The sequence below is a fragment of the Psammomys obesus genome, unplaced genomic scaffold (genome assembly GCF_907164565.1).
Source record: "Psammomys obesus unplaced genomic scaffold, mPsaObe1.curated_primary_1811, whole genome shotgun sequence".
NCBI classification, from domain to species: Eukaryota; Metazoa; Chordata; class Mammalia; order Rodentia; family Muridae; genus Psammomys; species Psammomys obesus.
In genome coordinates, this window is record NW_026596040.1 from 3,711,839 (window position 1) to 3,732,348 (window position 20,510).

General features: G+C 39.6%; 1 pseudogene; it reads left to right on the forward strand.

The window, feature by feature from the left end:
• The first annotated feature begins 10,479 nt into the window (after nucleotides 1-10,479).
• On the forward strand, nucleotides 10,480-10,951 carry LOC129688191 (60S ribosomal protein L21-like; annotated as a pseudogene).
• The last annotated feature ends 9,559 nt before the right edge of the window (nucleotides 10,952-20,510 follow it).

The window sequence follows — 20,510 nt, forward strand, 5'->3', positions numbered from 1 at the left end:
CTAGAGAAAGCTGGACCAGACAATTATTTTAGAAAACAATAAGGAATAAGATTTGATATTGAAATTAAAGTTATTTTAAAACTAAAACTATTTATACATAAAATAAAATAATGCTTTGCGTATGTATCCAAAATGAAGGATAAAAGTTGGGGAAATGACTTCATAGGTCACGCGGCCTGCACGCAAGAGTAAATGCAGATGACCTGAACCCATGGAAAAGGCAGGCATGATGGTGAGCATCTGTAACCCCAGCACTAAGAAAGCAGGAACAGGCAGATCCTGGCACTTACTGTTCGGCCAGTTTCGAAGAAACTGTTCAGTGACAGACCCTGACTCAAAATCAGGTGGAGAACAGTGGAGGGAGACACCTGATGCCGAATTTTGGCCTACGTAGGAGTACACACACACACACACACACACACACACACACAGAGAGAGAGAGAGAGAGAGAAAACAGAGACACTGAGGTACACATTGGTTAAACAGATTATTTAAAGGCCTTGGAACTATTAGACTGTAGAGCTTCTATTTAATCACAGAATACACAGAAAAAGAGTTCAGACAGTGAAACACTGTACAACCTTTGTTTCTCGGGCTGCAGAATAATCCCAGGATGCTTTGTGAAGGTAAGTAAGCAGGATGAATATTACTGTTGGCAGTATGGACCATATTTGCTGTGTATATACTGTAAGTGACTTGTGTAATTATGGCTCTTCAAATTATGTGTGTATGCATTTATTTATATATATATTTATATATATGACAGACTATAAAGGCAGTTCAATTTGAGAAAGGAAACTAAAGCTGAAGAGATGAAAATACTTAGTTTATAGATTTTATAAATTCCTATTATTAGTGTGTATTATTTTTACTGCATGTATGAATGTATTTTTAGATCAAAATATGGGTTTTGAGATAATAGACCATTTCTATTTTCTTGTTTATGACTTCTTACAAAAGAGAAAAAAGAACCTATAAAATGTTGCTGAAATTTTTAAGTAAGCATATATTTTTAATTTTTCAACTTATTTATTTTATGTGTGTAAGTTTTTTGCCTGGCTGTGTGTCTGAGCAACAAATGCATGTCTGGTGCCTAATTAACTCCGAAGGGGCACTCATCCCCTGAAACTGGATTTGGGAATGTTTGTGAGCTTTGATGCATGTGCTGGGAAATGAACCCACATCCTCTGTAAGAGCTGCAAGTGCTCTTAACCAGTGAGCCGTCTCTCCAGCTCCTCATCTATAAGTAAAATTGTTACTGGATACATGGCTCTACATAAATAACCAGAAAAGGAGAATGAGAGAGATCATTATGTTATACGTAAGAGAAAAGTCTTGATATGATTTGTGTTATTGTTTCAGAAGTTAACACACAAATACAAATGGTTCTTTTGAATGGTTTGAAAGGAGGTGTTCCAGGTGGATAAGAGTCATTACCCATGATTTGGACCATTAGCCTGCCCCCTTCGGACCTAATATCAAACAACTGAGTATTCTGCCATCTCAGGATCTTTCCTACAGCACTTCCGTATGACCATAGTGATTGATGTCACTTGTCAACAGACGGGGCTTCTTTTGTGCTGGCATTAAATTATTCCAGTGACGGGTGGAAACAGAGCCTCCTTGTCACACTTGTATTTCCAGAGTGCAAAGATGACCCAGGTGCAGCAGGCATGCCTATAGCCATTCAGAGCGCTGAGAGAGAGCTGTCACCTAAGTCTAGGAGCTTGAGATCAGCCTGGAGAATGTAGTGAGACCCCCATCTCTAGACAGACCGGCACAAAAGAGTATGAAAGCGGTGGAAACTGAAGTGTGCATTAAAGATCCATCAAATGCTACACACTTGGTTGACATTAGACTTTTTTACCAATTGCCACTGGTTCACCATTGTGCCTAGCATTCTCAGTTCCACAGCCAGGAGGAGAAAGGGTCTCCCAATACCCTGTCTGGGGAAAACAAAAAGAGCGGAGACTGTGATGCCTTTGCCCAAGGACCACAGGAAGGACCAAAGCAAACATCTTACTACAAATCGGTGTGCCAGCCATTTTTGCTTTACTGAAACTGGTATCTTGTCACTGTTCTTTCTCTCCTCCAGTAAAAACTGTGCACAATTCATCTTCTCTTTCTCTGACTTCCTTATTTGTTAATTACTTATCTTTTAGGCATGATACGGCTTGGCAAAAGCACCTGTTTTATATCCTTGCTCGCATGATGTGAATGGCATTCGGCTCCACACCAAGTCCCCAGCCTCCAGCCTGCGGACACCACGTTTTCCTTTAAACCCTTGCACGCAGTGCTACCTTTTCCTCCCTCTCTCTTAATTCACTCTCGCTCACATCCCATATCTCAGCTCATCTCTTACTTTTTCGGAGACAGCTTTTCTTGACCTTCCTCCCTACCGGACACCTTGCAGCACAGATCTCTTAAAATTCCATATTAGCTTGTGTGATCGTCTGAACAATACCCAGCTCTCCCGCTAGGCTGCACTGTCTGTGAGGACAATAACTTCTACTCACAATTGTAGCTCTGTGGTCAATCTAGCACCTATTTCCTACATAGTGTTGAAACAAGAAGACATTTAGCTATGTTTCTTTCCCTAAATTTTGGCGTGTTCCATAGGGGCTTAAAAGAACTTAATTAAGAGACACGACCCTTTGGATGATGTCTCTTCTTCCCTGTGATGTAATTCCTGGCAGGCAGGCCTTTGACTCCTGAACATTCAGCATGTCTGTGTACTTGTCAGAGACTTCTGTTACTTTGTTCAAATTTTAGTAGCTTACTGCAATACCTTCATGAACGTTTTCTTTCTTTCTTAAACTTTTTATTTTTCTCTTAGAAAGAACAAGAGGAAGTAAAAGCCCTAGAGTGTCTTTTTAGCATCTGAGAAAAATATGGGGAGATTAACGAGGTCTTGGAAATAGTCACTGAGCTGAAACTGGCATTTTCATCTTCTATCTGAAGTCTTGACTATCAGTAATTGTCACATTTGGAGGCCATCTAGAGAAAGATGGGACAATAAGGCTTCACTTTTCTCCCAGAAGTTAAACAGTTCATAAAGTTGGCCATTGAGTTTTTTATGGGACAAGAATTTTCCTTCAGACAACTGTCCTTTCTGAGTGAATTTTCAATCTGGAGTCTGAGTGGCTTGGAAGGGGTGGCGTTGACGCGGAGATGCACTCCAAAACCCAGGAAATAAAGAAGATTGAATTTTCCACCACGATTCAAAGTCTATAAAAAGAATAGAGCAAGGCAGAACAAGATTTTACAGAAGGTGAGGTCAGCGAATAAGGAAGGTTTGAAAAGCCACCAAGCTGCAAGTTGTAAAATGAAACTCTCATCCCAGATAGCCCCGTGTATACAGGTCATGAGCAGTGTCACCGACATGAGGACTCATTTGCGTACACAGCGCCAGCTCACAGTCTGCTCACAGCAGAGATTTCTCCACCATATGTTTAATTTGTTGCCCTAAAACCCAAGATCAGCCAGTAAAATTAATTGTTCCAATCCCACACTCATCAACCGAACTGTAAACAGTATTTTTTCTTTGAGTATATTTCTCTGTGGTAAAAGACAGATGTGTTGATCAAATGATACATGTGGCCTTGGATATTTCGGTCAAATTTTCTTTGTGCAAATTAACAGTTTGGCACTGGTTTCCTATGCAGCAGTTTTTCCTGAATTTAGTTTATAGTGCATTCTGGAGACCCTAGCTGGTTACTAACTTAGGAAAGAGTTTGAGGGAGGGAGAGCAGGCTTCTTGAAGCTAATATGTCTTTCTTTGTGTTGGTCCATTTCCCTTTGGTTGCCCACAAAATTAAATACAGTTCATTTGAAGTTCACAGACTCTTTATTGAAGCCAGAGATAGGTTTTATTATGGGAAATAACAGAATTCAAATAGTTCAGACTGTTTCTCAAATCATCTTCCTTTCTAAGGGCAAACAGGTCAAGAAATGGCCAGTTTGGAGGGTTTATTAGTAGCCAGAGTTCACAGAGAGGCAATGTGAGATATAAAAGAATCAATATGCTTAATGAAGGTTACTCAGCCCTCAACAAGTTTAAATCCCACTTAGGTTTTGGTTTTCTTTGCTTTGTTCATTTTGTTTAAAAAAAAAAACCCACCATTCTGATAGCCATTTGCAAGTATAAGTTCAATTTGAGGGCAATAAATTCATATAGACTCCAACAAGAGTTTTGAGAGTCAAAAAATCTTTTATGATTGGGCTCAATAAATTTAGCTGACATCAGACTAGCTGTCACTTTACAGGTGATTATTTTCCCTACAGAACACTTTCCCAGTCCCCAAACATCAAAGAAATCAGATTGGAGGAGGAGGTAAGCGCATCAGATGGCAAATTTACTCAGTGTCCTTAAATCCTAAGTCAGAGGCCTGAAAGGAACTTTTAGAAATATCTATTCTGTTTCAAACTCCAGCATGTAAACTGCCGGGCTATGATACAGCAGCGATTGGAGCGATGGAAGTTTCTGTTTTGTTCAATGATATTTACTGTAAAATATTACTTCCATGTTAAAGTTAGCATGTATACACGATGGAAAAGAAGAGTGTCCAATTCCCCCAAAATAACCTTGGTTTTTAAAGTAAATCATAATAGTTAAAAAAAATTCTTTGATGATCTAAAAGCTTTCTTACGTGTTATTTTAGCTGGAATATTAAACACACACGCACACTGGTTCCATTCAACCAGAGTCAGAGAAGGAAAGGGCTGAGGTCAAGGTCACACAGCCTGTGCTGGGAACAGACAGGGGGCTGCTGCCGTCTCATTCGTTGTGTTCAGCTACCGCTGCGTCTCAGACGTAACTAACTAACCCTGCTTAGTTTGCGCAGCCTCACAGAGAACATTTCTCTAGGTGGTTATTTGAGAGCAAGAAAAAAAAAAAATTCAGTTTCAATGGCATCACAGGTGCTATCTTCATTTTCAGCAGTTCTGTTCTTTAAACTTCTTCAAGATGATTCACCAAAAAAAAAAAAAAAAAAAAAGTGGAACATATACTCAAATTTATCTCAGTAGTAAACAGACCCGAGATTTAAGTGAGATAGACGCTGTTCATCTATGAAATAAAAATAAGACCCATGAAAAAAGTATTTCCCCCCTCCCAAAAAAAAAAATAGTTCCTGTATTTCCCAAAAAATAGTTGCCTGGCTCAGTGTTTCCTTTGATAGTAGTAAAAAACATGCAGATAACTGGGTGGCTTAGTCCATTTAGTACTGTAACAAAATACTTGAAGATTAAAAATGAGCACTTTATGATGAATATATATATTTACATTTTACCTTTGCTTCATGTATGTGTGTGTGTATAGCTACATGGTATCTGGGGGGGGGGTGATATGTGCAGAAGATAGAAAGCAACTTGTAGGCATTACTTCTCTCCTTCTCCATCTGGGATCCAAAGACTAAACTCAAGCCAGAGAGGCTGCCAGTCAGCACTTTGACCAGTTGAGTCATATTGCCAGCCCCAATAAAGGAAATGTCCGTAACTTCCAGTCCTGACGGTTCCAACGTGTTGTGTTCTGGAGGAAGTGTGGTGGACATTTGAGGTGCTTGACTGCCAGTCATGCTCAGCCTCCTTCCCCTACATATAAATTGAAACTCTCGTTGCGTCAAATTTGTAAATATTGTTTCATAAAACATAAAACCATGGAAAGCACATAACATAATTATTATCATTATATCTTCAGTCTTGACGCCATTCTATAATTGCCACACTGGATGACATCAAAGAGACATCATGAGACTAAAAGAAAAAGTGATTTCTAGAACAAATAACTAAGAAACAAATAGGCTGATGACACTTTAATGTTCAGTGGCTCCAACAAATGTAATAAAATGATTCGTCAGAGTGTTCAAAATTAAAATGGAGAAATGAAAGGTGATCTCTAAGGATTAACCACGGTTTACAGGAAGGGCCTTATGACTATCCTGCTGGTTATAGTGAGGTGGAGAAAAAAAAGTTGGGTATGTGCCCTCTAAGACAAAGACTTAAGACTACAAGAAAATAGAACAGCTGTGTGGAAGTTTGTGAAGGTGAGCAAGTATCACACAGAGGAGGGAGAGGCACAGAGGATTCATGACATAAACATATCACGGTTTACCTATACACTCTCACGGAAAATCTCTGACTTAGGCAAAGAAGGAGTGCATCCTGCCCATTCCTGTGCATGATTCCCTCAACAACAGGCTCTTCCAGGCATCCCAGGCAGCAGCTCAGAGCGCTGACTTTGAAGGGAGTGCTTCTCACACTGGAGAGAAGAGTCACAGGGAGAACAGGAGAAGAAAAGAAAGCTGTAACTGAAGAGGCCATGTGTCACCCTCTGGAGGAAGAGCCTATCTCTGTGCTACTCTTGTTTTCTGTGCAAGAGTGCGGACAGCTGCTGTGGTGAATAAAGCCTGTGTGACAAGCTTAGGAAAATGTTTCCCATTCCCCAAACACTCAACATTTGGTATTATGTGTAGACCTTGTAGAAGGAATTTCTCCAGACCAGAATGTCTTAAGCTGCTTCACTCTGGTTCTCACAATTTGACAGCAAAGCCTACTTTTGTCAGCTGATTCGAAAACTTGGCTTGATTAGAGTTATCCCTGGGAAGCTACCTACTCTGATCCACTCTCACCGAGTCTCGGGGAGGGAAAAAAGTCTACACAGGGATAGGGACAAAAATCATCTGGTAGAGATCACAAAACAGGCTAAGGGCAAAATAAGCAGACTGGACAGCTATGTTCTTTTTATGTTCGATGGTTCCATACTCACATGGTCACCCGGATATAAATTTACGTTAAAGAAATGGCTTTGTTTTTTAGTATTCCTATAAGAAACTTACATAACACTGTAATAAAGGGTTGATTTAAAAGTTAACATAAGAAATGAAATAAAATCAGTTTCAAAGAAGAGAGGTGTTTATTGCCTTTTGTACCTGTGCTCTCCTGGAAAGACCATTGAATGAATTTGAAATGAAGTTCATTGAAATGATTTTTTTTCCAATGGGTACAAGGTATGTCAGATAAGACTTTTATACTTATATGCAAGGTTGCAAGAGAAGAAAATGAGACCATATAACAAGATGGAGGTAATTATCCACCCGAATCAATATCTACTCACAGCTGCAAATTCTGCTCCACTCTTCCCTTCAGTGCCTCGTGTTGGCTTTATCCTTGCTTCTAGAAATTTATCTGAATAAATTAAAGGAACCAGGCAGCCTTTTCATCAGTGTGTAGTCACATGGAGATCATCTGCCAAGTACAGGGTTTCTTTATCCGGATCCTGAAACATTTTCTCCATGTAAGAAATCTCCACTCTGCTAACAATCAGTGCAGAGAATACACTGTAATCAAGGCAAATGCCTAGCAAATTGACTCCCGTGCTAAAAGCCATCTGTGTGTAAGACTCCCCTGCAGCAACAGCAAAGCCGGAAGCCGTTTGGAAGAGCTGCTCAAGCCTAGAGAACATGCAAACCATAGAACTGAGAATTATAGGACAATAAAGCCAGCTTGACCACAGAAGATCTACAATTACCCGAGTTAGAAAGCTCAGAATAATAAATTTTATCTTCATCCTCAAGAAACAGTGTATGTGCCAGCCGATGCTGGCTCCCTTCTCTTTCTTTTGCTTCAGTTTAAATACTAAAGAATAAGAAAGGGTCCTGTTTCTTAAGCTTAATTAGTAAGTAAAGGCTAGAGCAGTTGGCGGCTGAATTTCAGGAGAAGAGGGAAAATATTTAGAGAATTTCTAAATTTGCCTAGATAGCACTAACATTTTTCTCTCTTTACAACATAAGGCAAGAAAGTTATAAAATTCTGTTGCTAAATCTAACTCTTTCATTTATCTTTTTCTTAATTTTTTATGTTGGGTTTTGGTGATGTTGGTGGTAGTGGTAATGGTTGGGTTTTTAATTTTATTTTTATTCATCGTCTGTTTTGTGTGGTGAGTGGGGTATGTGTCATGGAGTGTGTATGAAGGTCAAAAGACTACCTGGGGGTACATGGTTCTGTGTTACCTCCATGTGCGTCTCCAGAATGGATCTCAGGTCATCAGGGTTGCAGTCAGGTCCTTTAACAGCTGTGGCTAGTGACAATGTCAGAGGTCTAGATCTGTCTCCAGTCTTCTCATCTGCTACTCGCTGGCCCATGACTGTTTTTGGTTTTGCTGCTTCTTTGATCCTTTGTGGTTTTGTTTGGATTATGGTGCTGATTGACTGAACCTTGTTCAGTAAAGGCTCTTCCACTGAGCTAAATCTCCAGTCCCATCACTCATTTTTCCTATGGAGAAAGAGTTGCCTATCTACCCTTCATCACTCTTACCAACACCCAACCCTGCCTCAATCCACCCATGTTTCTATTTTGGTGAAGAGTTTTTGTCTGTACTAGAAACATGGTCATCAGAGACAGAGACATTTTGGCTGAGTCTACTTTCAAGTCTCTTCCACTGATTTCCATCCCTATCCATCCTCAGGGTCTCTACACAGACAACACCTTCATCCTTTGTTCCCTCAATGTCCGCTGTGACAATGTCAGAGCTCTTGATCTGTCTCCAGTCTTCTCTTCTGCTACAGTCTGCATTCTCTCCTCAGTAGGGAAACCAGAGCAACACTCCAGGACAGATAACTGGGAAACTCCTGAGATGCATTCTTCAAAGGTTTTCCATCACTCTCAAGGTCATGTACAAAGCCCTTAATAGATTCATAGCACCTCTAATACTCTTCTCAAGGCATAGCTCTTCCACATCCTTCACTTATTTTGTGCCTACTCCTTCAAATTTCAGTTAATTCCTCACATAGGACATGCTTTCTTTCAACTCACATCCTGGGTTTTTTTTTTTTTTTTTTTTGCCCAAATTCTCTTCTCCCATCTCTCACTTCACTAACACCTACTCATTGTGATATTTCAGCCAGTCATATAAAAAAGAGAGAAAAAGACATGCCTGTCCATCTTTTCAGGTGTATTTCAGCTTTCTATCATGTGTTTTCAGAATACTTTTTACACCTGTAACAAAGCACATGCCTTACTTTATTGCTGCTTCTGTTCACGAGCTGCATGCTTCCAACTTCAACCACAAGCATTATGATATCAGGGACCATGTCCATCTAGCTGATATTTATCTCCATAGGTCTCAGGATAGTCATTAAAATGTAAGTCGTATTTAAATTTTATTTCTTGAATGAGCAAATGAATAAACAAGTAAATGAGTTCAAGGACTTCCCTAAGTTCTTAGGAAAGCAGATAGTATATTAAGCTTAGGTAACAAACTGATTATTAGGGACCAATTAAATCAAAATCTCAAAGTTTATACCCAAGAATCTGCCACAGGCATTATGTTTAAGTGCTTGAAAATGCAAACACCCCCACATTAAAGACATGGATCCTACAATATTAATGAAGTCACTATTTCTAACTTTAATGATATCAGACTATATTATATCTAAGTAAGAAATCACCAAACAAAAGGGACAAAATTGAATTCAATAGCAAGATATGGTCCCTAAAATCAAAGGCAAAGAATTCCAGGATAAAAAAAATAAGATAGTAATTATTTTTGAGAGAATATTAACATAATTTTAGATAATACATCTTTGAGGCTATCATTTACTAAGCTTTAAAAATAAAAAAGTTTATATTAGTAATTTGAGTGATAAATACTATTGTCATGACTGTTAAATAAATATTATTTCTTTATTAGTCAAAAACTGCACTAGTTAATGAGAATGACAACTCATGCTAAGGCACTAAGATACTAAAGATAAAACACTAAGATACTAAGATAAATTCACTTAAATTCATTATTTTTATCTGAATTCAAGAGTTACATATAAATTTTTAAATTAATATGTAAACCAAAAGGCGATGCCTAGTAATCATTATTAAAAGAACACTCTGGCCCTGCCTGGCCACTGCACATGTCCTGAGGTGGAGTTGCTGATAAGGCAATTGAATCACAAATGGTCACATTGATGAAAAGAAACTCTATTTCCTAACTAAAGAACATTTACCTTTAGAAGTAATGTTCTCTTTTTGAAAAGGTGCTGCTTCAGTGATTGAAAATATGGCAGGCTCTCTGATCACCTCCCTTTGGGGGAGGGGGAAGGGTGCAGCCTTGCAGGCCACAGAGGAAGACAATGCAGCCAGTCCTGATGAGACCTGGTAGGCTAGGGTCAGATAGAAGAGGAAGAGATCCTTCCCTATCAGTGGACTAGGGGAGAGATATAAGGGAGAAGAGAGGGGGAAGGTGGAATTGGGAGGAGATGAGGGAGGGGGCCACAGCAGGGATACAAAGTGAATAAATTGTAATAAATAATAATAATTAAAATTAAAAATAAATAAAAAATAATTTTAAAAAGAAAGAAAATATGTTAGGAGAGAAGTGGAGAACTAGTTGCCTATTCAATTGGTAAGGGTCTTGGCAGAGAGCCAGCTTAAGTAGTTTGAAGTGAGTTTTCCAGCATGGCAGCCATCTTGCATTAACTTGCCGAGATGACAAACACAAAGGGAAAGAGGAGGGGCACTCTCAATGTGTTCTCCAGGCCTTTCAGAAAAATGGAGTTGTCCTTTTGGCCACATACACGTTAATCTACAGAAAGGGTGACATTGTAGACATCAAGGGTATAGGCACTGTCCAAAATGGAATGCCCCATTAGTGTTACCACAGCAAAATCGGAAGAGTCTACAATGTCACCCAGCATGCCGTGGGCATCATTGTGAGCAAGTAGGTTAAGGGCAAGATCCTAGCTAAAAGAGTCAACATACACACTAAGCACATCAAGCACTCTGAGAGCAGAGACAGCTTTCTGAAGCGTAAAAAGGAGAACGACCAGAACAAGAAGGAGGCCAAAGAGAAGGGCACCTGGGTGCCCAGCCTGTGCTCCTGAGACAAGCACACTTTGTGAGGACCAACAGAAAAGAGGAAGAGCTTCTGGAGCCCATTCCATATGAGTTCATGGCCTGATGCACAAAAATAAATAAATAAATAAATAAATAAATAAATAAATAAATAACTAAATAAGGCCCATGACTGTAAATAAATAAATAGATTTAAAAAGTATAGGCAGAGTTTGGAAAAACTAACAGTGCAGAACTCCAAGAAGTGAGGAATTGAGAAAGCTAAGCAGGTAAGGCGAAGTGCTATTTGGGACCCAGCAGGAATAGGTGTATGGAGGCTGCCTACCAGAAGCAAGGACACAAGCAAGTCATAGCCCAGCAGGAAAGAAGCCAGGGCATACACTTAAGGGACATGCTTTCCCATCTCTCTTATCGAACCCATCCTGGGTCTGAAAGGCTCATCAATACTCACCATGCCAGCTGGACTGCATGGCAGAGAGTGGGAGTATTCAATACCCTTCCCTATTGAAATGCCATGATGACACAGAAAAGCAGTACAGTGTTCTGGGTGTCTTGCTCTTCCAGAAGACTGAAGCATAGGTCTCTCTTGAAAGGAATGCTGGCAGCAGCTGCAGGATTCCAGATCCATTCCATCTTTTATTATAAGGATCACTCAAGGTGGCTCCCCACCTTGTGTTTGCCCGGGGCTATGTATCCGCAGCCAGGTTTTTGCTAAGTCTGCCTTTCCTCCCTGCACCAATTTGTTTAAGCAAAACCAGTGCTGCATCATGAATGAGTGTAGCATAGGGATGCCGGGTGACTAAGTTTTACATCTTTGAACTCACCTGACCCAAATTGATCTAAATAGAGAATCTGTTGGCTACTTGGGAAATACACATAAGTTTTGTGAGCATGAATGAGCCAGTGTAGTCCTAGGACTACAACAGAGAACATTTGAAACTCCAATGAATCACAGGGTCTGGGTCAAATTCTGCCCTATCACTGTTTTTCTCTATAATACAAAACAGTAACTAACTATCCTTTGGTGAATTTGGTTGGGTTTTCTGTTATTTAACACTAAGAAGTGTCTCATCAGCCGTCAAACTGACTGTATCACATCTCTACCGAGGCTCTCCAAACCTCCTACAGAAGTAACTACATTTGAGGTAGTTTCAATTAATGTTCTTGAAAACACCTGCCTACAGTCTATCATAAACTCTGGCCAGCCTGCTGAGAAGTCTTAGTGTTCATATGTTAACACCTAAAATTATTTTACTTAAAATAAACGTTTAGATTGGTCACTAGCAATTTAATAACAACATGGAAATACCCCTGCCAAATGCTGCTGTTCCAGACACTGAAGACCTAAGACAATTAAAATCTAGGATCCTCACAGAAGTCTCACCCAAGTTTAGTGAAGACACATTGAGAAGCTCTTAGGCGATGCGGAGCACTATAAGTGAGTTATACACAACATAGTGATAGAACGAGAGTGAAGAGGAACATGACGGAGAAACACTAAAGAAGGCACCCTTGACTCTATATTGATGCAAAAAATCTGATAAAGCTTTACAGAGAGGAGACCTCTGCACTGGGTTCTCACAGGCTGTTTGACAAGTATAACAATGAAAACAGGGGTGGTAGCCTGAGCAAAGCACAGGCATAGGAAGAGGCTCAATGTAGCTTCTATACAGACAGTGGCAGAGTGACTGAGCAGAGTGGGGACCCTCTTCTGTCTGCTTATGTAAGCTTGGATGAGTCATATATAACTTTTCTTAGTATCACTTTCTTTATGTGTAAAACTAATATTCCTGTTTTGTTTGTGCTTATCCCTCTGATGATGAAAGTCTTATTATAAGTAAATGTCTTATTTACCTTTATATTGCTGTAATAAAACACCATAACCAAGGCAACTTATAAAATAAAGCATTTAATTTGGGACTCATGATTTCAGAGGGTTAGAGTCCATAACCATCATGTGAGCGTGGTCACAGACAGGCAAACATGGCACTAGAGCAGTAGCTGATAGTTCATATCTTAAGACACACCCACGAGGCAGAGAGAGTTAACTGGGAGTGACATGGGTTTTTGAAATCTCAAATCCTACACCCAGTGATACACCTCCTCCAACAAAGTCAAACCTCCTAATCTTTCCCAAATAAGTCCACCTACTAGGTACCAAGTATTCAAATGAATGTGTCTATGGGAACTATTCTCATTCAAATCACCACAGTAACATACCTATCACTCAAAACCAGCTTATTATAAGAGAGAAATCATTGCTTACAGCTAAAAATGATGACTGCTGCCAAACTACGAAAATGCTGTAAGTCCTGCTAAATAATTGATCTCATATCATGCATAAAGTGTATCATAATGTAGCTAAGACATAACAAACATCAGAAGTTTTAAATATGCATAGATAGGTTTAACTCTTGGAAGAATAATTGTAACAATGACATCACTCTGGAGTTAAAGCAATGGGGAATTGCAAAGAGAGAAGATGGGACATTTCTTATCTAGAGTTCTTATCTAGCGTATAAACTTGACCATGGAAGGAATTGCTGTGAAGAACTAACAAAGATGAAGGAATGATAGCCAAGGTTTTGATGGATACTAATACCTTAAGTAAATAAATATTACAAAATAAGGATTATGTTGGGCAAAGAAGACAATAAGCCCAAATTTTGGACCTGTTGGATGTCAGTTGCTCATATGAGAGATGAGTGAAATCTTCCAGATGTTGTTGAAAATATGAGCTCAAGCTAAAGTCAAAGGCTGGAGACAGGTGGGTGAGGATCCCCTGCAGGTGAATGATAACTAAAGAAAGGGAGATGCTGAGCTGACCAACAACAAAAAGGACTCTAGCAACCGCTAAACAAAGAGTCAGTGAAGAAACTTCACGATAATCATCTGTGTGGTAGAACATGAAGTAGAAGAGAGGAGAGATCACATCAACAATAAGAAAAGGGTTTAGGGGAGGAAGCTTTAGTTAAGGAACGTCTAGGAGACCTAGCCTCCTAAGAGGCATGAGTCCAAGAATATCCCTGTTCTTAGCAATAAGAATCATTCTTAGTTCAAGGCAGAAGTTGCACAGAGGTGACAGACCTGCATCCTCTTTGTTATGACCAAGGGCAAGGAGAAATGAGAGCCTGGAGTAAAGTCACAGGGACACACTTGTTCAAGGCACTGGATGGCGACCCTTCCAGGCACCCCTCCCTTTGATATTCCACTGGTCTTAGAGTTGGGCAAGTGTTGTAATAAAATACTGTGTATAATGTAGCTCATTGTTGGGTGGCACTTGTTAGAGTGGATCTTTCAAAATCAGAAATGCTAGTTTGAAAAAAATAGACAGTTACAAACTGTACTTTGTTTGACTTTCTAAGAACTTTCTTCCATTCTCCTTGCAAGAACTTTAGGAGGGACAAGTTGCAGTGATTTAAGAGTTTCATTTTCAATTCCTGAATGCAGACAATAAAATACTGATGAGGTCTTGTTCATTTTGAGGTCATCATCAGCAAAGAGTAAGTATAAGAAGAACTTGATATAATCCAAGTAATGCAGAAATTGCCTAGATATATATGTATATTAAACCCATCATTCATATTTATGATACCAGGAAAGAGAGTTCCAAGATTATTTCCAAAGTCATCTTATTAGCCTCCAGATTTACCTTTTTAAACAATATTTCTTTTATTTTTTTGAAATAATAATAATATAATTTTATCATTTCTCTTTCTATTTCCTCCTTCCACCTCCATAAACTGTTCCTGTTCTCTTCCAAATTCACAGTCTCTTTTTATTTAATTGTTGTTTTACACACACACACACACACACACACACACACACACACACACACGGCCCATGAACCCACAATGACTTGCATGACACAAGAACTCTAACAGTACAATAGTGGTGTTCATGCTTGGTGGTAACCAACAGCTCTCGGATTGAACTTAAGGCCCACTCAACAAGAGAGAAATCATACCTGGTACTAGAATTGTAGTCACTTACCCAGGACTAATGAGGACCTGGATATTGGAAGAGTTAAAGAACCTACAACTGCCACTTTGCTAAACCACCATAATTCTTAATTTGCATTATAAATATTTGTCTTTATACCCATGAATAAGTGCAGTTCTTGTCCTTCATCAAAGAAGCTTCTCTTTACAACAGACTGAGACCATTACAGAAAGGTTTCAGATTTGCCTTTTAATATAAGATAGAGATAAAGAATTGGCCCATTATATAAATGAAGAAATAAAGGGCTCGTTTTCAAAAGGAGGTCATGGTCAGAGTTTACATCAGAAATTGCTGGATTTCTGATAGACTAGAACAGCATCTGTAACAGGAGCCAAGGGGCAATTGTCTCAAATTCATGCATCACATTTTTTATAAATATATATTCCTGGGGACTTCTTCAAACCTACGGATTTGTTTTCCTGAAAGCGGGCTTGAGCTCTGAATTTTAAAAAATATGATCACCAATTCTGAATACATAGAAATACTCTTTTCCCTGACTGTACAACAAACTGATCCAGCTGATCGGAGCAGGGAAACACTTCCTCAACCTCTACTGCCTCTCTGCGAATTGGGAGATAGAAACTATAGACAACTGGTTATAGTGGCTCCAGTGAATACTATGCAAACAGAGCTGACAAAATATTCCAGGAAAACAAAACTCAGAGTGTGACAAAGAATGAAGACATTAAGACTAAGCCTGACAGCCAGAAAAAGAATCACCAGTTAGTTACCTCATGGTCCTCCTACTGTAGTCTATGTAAGCATCCCTAAATAGTTACATGAAATCTGTTATTTTAATTAAAAAAACTTTTGAGAATTTCATACATGTACTGACATCATTTCCAGCATTTTCTGATCTCTTCAAACTCTTCCTATGCCCCCTTGCCTCCTTCTCAAATTCAGAACTTATACTTCTTTAGTTATTGTTATATATAAACATACTCATATGTATATACATATATATCCTACTGAGTCCACTTAATCTTTTTCAAGCTACTTTGAGTGGGCTTCGACTCCTACTCAGGAGTTATAAAAACTTTATTTGGAGCCATTAACTTAAAGACAAGCAAATTCAGTAAGTACCATCTCTTTCTCTCTACCTCAGTAGTCATCTCTGGCCCATGGTATGACCTAGGAACTTTGCAGCCAGCCCATTGCCCAACTACTGCATCCAGCATCACCAAAAGTTGCCAATTCACCTCTAACATTACTCTTTCTAACTCTTACCCTACTGAAAGCTGCGAAGCAGTCTGCCTCTGACATCATCAGTCTACCCAAAGCCCGCACTGCCATGCCCAGGAAAAAGGAGTCTAAAAATCTGATCATATCTGCATTACACTGCTGCCATATCCACCATGGTTGCCCCTTGCACATGTAACAAAGATCAGGACCCTTAACAGAGCCTAGAATGTACAGGGTGGACTCACTCTGACCTCACCCCACCCCCCGTCTCACACCTTGTATTCTTTTGTTCTATGTTCAGCCCTCTCTTTCGGTACATAATACTTCCCATGCTCCTTTTCCCCACATTATTCCTGAAGACACTTTTCTCTATGCCTAAATCTCCCTGTCTCTGCTTTCTTATGTAACTCCCACCATACTCTGGATTTTATCTCAAATGGCATTCTCTCAAGGACGGCTGTTCTGACCTCAGGGACAAAGCCCAATACTTCTAGAGTAGATTTTTAGCACCATGTGATTCACCTAATATTTATCACAATTGCAACTTTAGATGTATGTGATAATCTGATCATCTATTGGTTATATTCTAGGCTGTCAGTCCTGTATCTATTATGGTCAATATCACATCCCTAGCACCCAGAACTATACCTGAAACATTTATTGGATAAGTATTTAGTAACCAGAACGGTACCAAAAAAAAAAAAAAAAGTCATTGCTCAAATGAAAGTAGAAATTGGATAAAACATTCATGCTTATACAAGACAAGTTGACGCAATAGAATGTTTGATCTTTTGGAGCTTAGTTAGGTACTGAAACAAAAATCTTAATAACTTGAAACAAAATACTAGTGTGACAGCAAACAAGTTATAACCCATGGGTTAAGAATGTGAGTCAAGATGGGGATACAGAAATGGCTCAGCGGTTGAGAGCACTGACAACTGACATTCCTGCTCAGATGGAAGGGCATTCTGAGACCTGGGAGCCCAGGAACCACACAGCTCAGAGGTGGGACAATGCCCCAACAGAAGGACATCCTGAGACACAGGTGCCCAGGAACTACACAGCTCTGAGAGGAAGCTTCTTAAACAGAGGCATTCCAGCCTGTGGGAAGATATCCCTGGCTGAGCTGGAGTGCTATACAGCCTGTGGTACAGCTTCCAGAGGAGAGTGTCCCTAGCTGAGCTCAGGCGCTCACGAGCTTCAGCCACACTCTACTTCTTCCTTTCTGTTCTTTTTTGCTTCTTCCAAGGAGAAAGTGACAAAGGCAGCAAATCTCATTAAAAAAAAAAAAAAAAAAAGATTTATTGGGAGAGACACATACAGGGTGTGGAGGGATGAATCCAGGGATGGCTGCCTCTGCTCCAGGAAGAAGACTACAGGAAACTGAACAGTAGGCAGGGCTATATAGGGTTTTTTAGAGGACAGAGCTTTTCAGGGCAGGGATGTCCAGGGTCCAGAAGTCCAGAGCTTGGGGAAGCTCAGGGATTGTTGGGTTTTCCTGTTCAGGGTTTGATGGGATTTTTCTTGCAGGGTGTGGTTTAGGCACTCTCCTGTGTCTAGGTTGAAAATGACAGTTACAGCCATTAGAAAAATGACTGTTGGAGCCATTAGGGAAATCTGTGGGAAGGAAGCTCCTCAGGCTGGGGCCTGGCCACTTCTCTGACTTGAGAGTTTGCAAAGTTTACAAAAAGAGTCCACAACAGGGCAGCCTTTCCCTGCACTTGAGTGGATGTGAATAACCAACACTGGCTGCTCTTCCAAAGGACCTGAGTTCAATTCCCAGCACCCACATGGCAGCTCACAACTGTCTGTAACTCTAGTCCCAGGGGATCTCATACCCTCACATATGCATACACACAGGCACAACACCAATGTAAATAAATAAAAATAAATAAGTCATTAAAATTTTTTAAAAGAATCTGAGTCGAGAGCTGAAGCAGTAAAACAGTCTTTTGTCTTTTGTCTCAAGCCTCGTTCAGAATGAGGACACAGATGCAGAAAAAAGTGTTGATCGTGAAGTTGTTGAACTGGGTTAGCAAGATCATCGGCAACCCTGTGAAAACAGAGGGGGTGACAGCAACACATGAGTCGCCTCTTAGCCTTATACCTACCAGGTGCATGGTGATGTTGCCATGACCTAGTTACATGGCTGTTATTTAAACTCTGACATTAGGCATGTTCATTTAATGAGAATATTATTGTCTACCTCATAGTTGTTAAAAGGTGAAATAAGATTAGGTATTTGTGAGTCATCAGTATAAAACTAAATAATTCCACACTGTATAATTAACCATAAAAGAGTGTTTTACAGAGCTGAGCTATCATGGTTGCAGGAAGGGGGATACAGAGCATTATGTTGTTGATTCTCTATCTATGGAGTGAATGGTTCATTACCAATGAGTTGACAGATACATATATGTGCATGGATAACCTTCTTTATTGGTTAAATGTCTCCTGGGGGAAGAACAGAAATTCCCTAATGAAGGCTATTGAATGAAGCTGATAGCTGTGAAGCTACATTTTGCTCTCAGAAACGCTGACAGCTAATGTGAACTTGACTCATGTTCCACTCACAATTCTACCAGCAGCTTTACAGTTGGCTTTAGAAGTATTTCTGAGAGTCAAAAGCTTTTCTACTTCCATTTCCAAGGCATGTCTTAGTGTAAAACCATCAGAGCTACTCATCTGTGAAGCAGAAAATCAGACTTTGCAAGATTATTGGACCCATTCAGGAAAGGATAAAGAATTTGAGGATTGGAAGTCAAATGCATCAGCGGCATGGAAACACTTGACTTTAAAGATGGATTTTATGTGATTATAAGAAACATCCATTCTCAAACCTTTTTGCAGAATATGACACATGGAGGGGGCTAATTTGACAGTCTATAAAAAATATTAATGGATATTCCCTATGACCAGAAAACCAGCTTCTAAGAATCCATTCTACAAAAATATTCCATAAACAAGAAAAAAGATGTAAAAACATTATTCCTGAGAGTGTAGTAATAAATACCCATTAACAAAGGTATAATTTTTAATATTACAGTGTCTCTTAAAGTGAATATTATCAGAGATATGTATGTATATTACTCCAAAATTATACTTTTAAGTTTTTTTAAATGGAGAACATTAACTGCATAATATAGTCTGTTTTGTTCTAAAATTATGCCCTACATGTTTGCATATACAATATTAATAGTTGACACTGTTTCCACTTATATATTCATGCTCTTCTAGTACACCAACAGTGTCAGTACCTGCTTCTCAATAGGCTTATCACATGATATGAAAACATAGAACAAGGCCAGGTAACTTTCATGTCTCACCATACTATCTTTCATATTGTTTACATTTTTAACAAAAAGTAGCTATCTTCCATTACCAGGTTTTTTTTCCTGTAAACTATGAATGGTAAAAATCCACAAATACATTCTCATTTTGATGTGTATAAGGCAAGCTATCTTTGATTTTGCGGTATAAAAACAACATGGCACGGTGTCACAAGCCTGTAATCCCAGCACTCAGGAAGACAGAGGCAGGCAGATCTCTGTGAGTTCAAGGCCAGTCTGATCTACAAAGCAAGTCCAAGACAGCCACAGCTACACAGAGAAACCCTGTCTCAGAAAAATAAAAAAGGAAAACAAAGCTAATAAAAAAGACGAAAAACATTGCTACCATTGCTGAATAGAAGAACAGAACAAAGACATTGAAATACTAGCAATTGTCTCTACTCTCTCCCTTCCCTCTTCTCTTCCTTCCTGCCTCCAGCCCTTCATTCCTTTATCCCTCTTTCTCTCTTACTTGAGTTTCATGGGAATTGACACTATGGCTTTATTGTTACACTGAGAGGTTCACAAACTTAGAATAAATTCCTGGGGCTGGGGCAAAATCACCAGATCACAGTCCTTTCAGAGCAGAGGTCCAGCAGCAGTCCCCCACCCAGATAAACCTTACGGTGTGACTGGAGTCACAGAGCCCCTAAGAAAATCTTTATTGAACAAGCAATGCCCTTGAGTCACTTATACCCTGTGAGGGAGGTTTATGGCTTGTAATATTAAGTGATCTCCCCCTTAACATCACAAGTGCTGTAACTTACTCTTACTCAAGAAGCACCATCAGCTTTTAAACCAGCAGCCACCAATAACTGAGTACTTAACTTCTGCAAAGCCCGGTATGCTAATACAGGCTGTCAGCCAAGGAACCCAGCAGAGCTGCGCTTAGCAACCAGTCCCTTTGCTATCTATTTTGGTTAGTTGTGTCAAAAGTTATTCTAACTTCACTCAATCAATGGCTTCGTGTTGTGAAAGAAAGACACCGCAAAGAGATGGGAAAAGAGAATCAAAGGTATGTATGCTCAACAGCTCTGAAGGCTGTTTCAAATGCCTCCTTTCCCTTTGCAGCTGGGGTACCAGGCACATTTGTTTACAGTCCATTGGGGAGGCATATGTTAAGCAAAAGAAAGGCTTCTCTGACCTTCATCT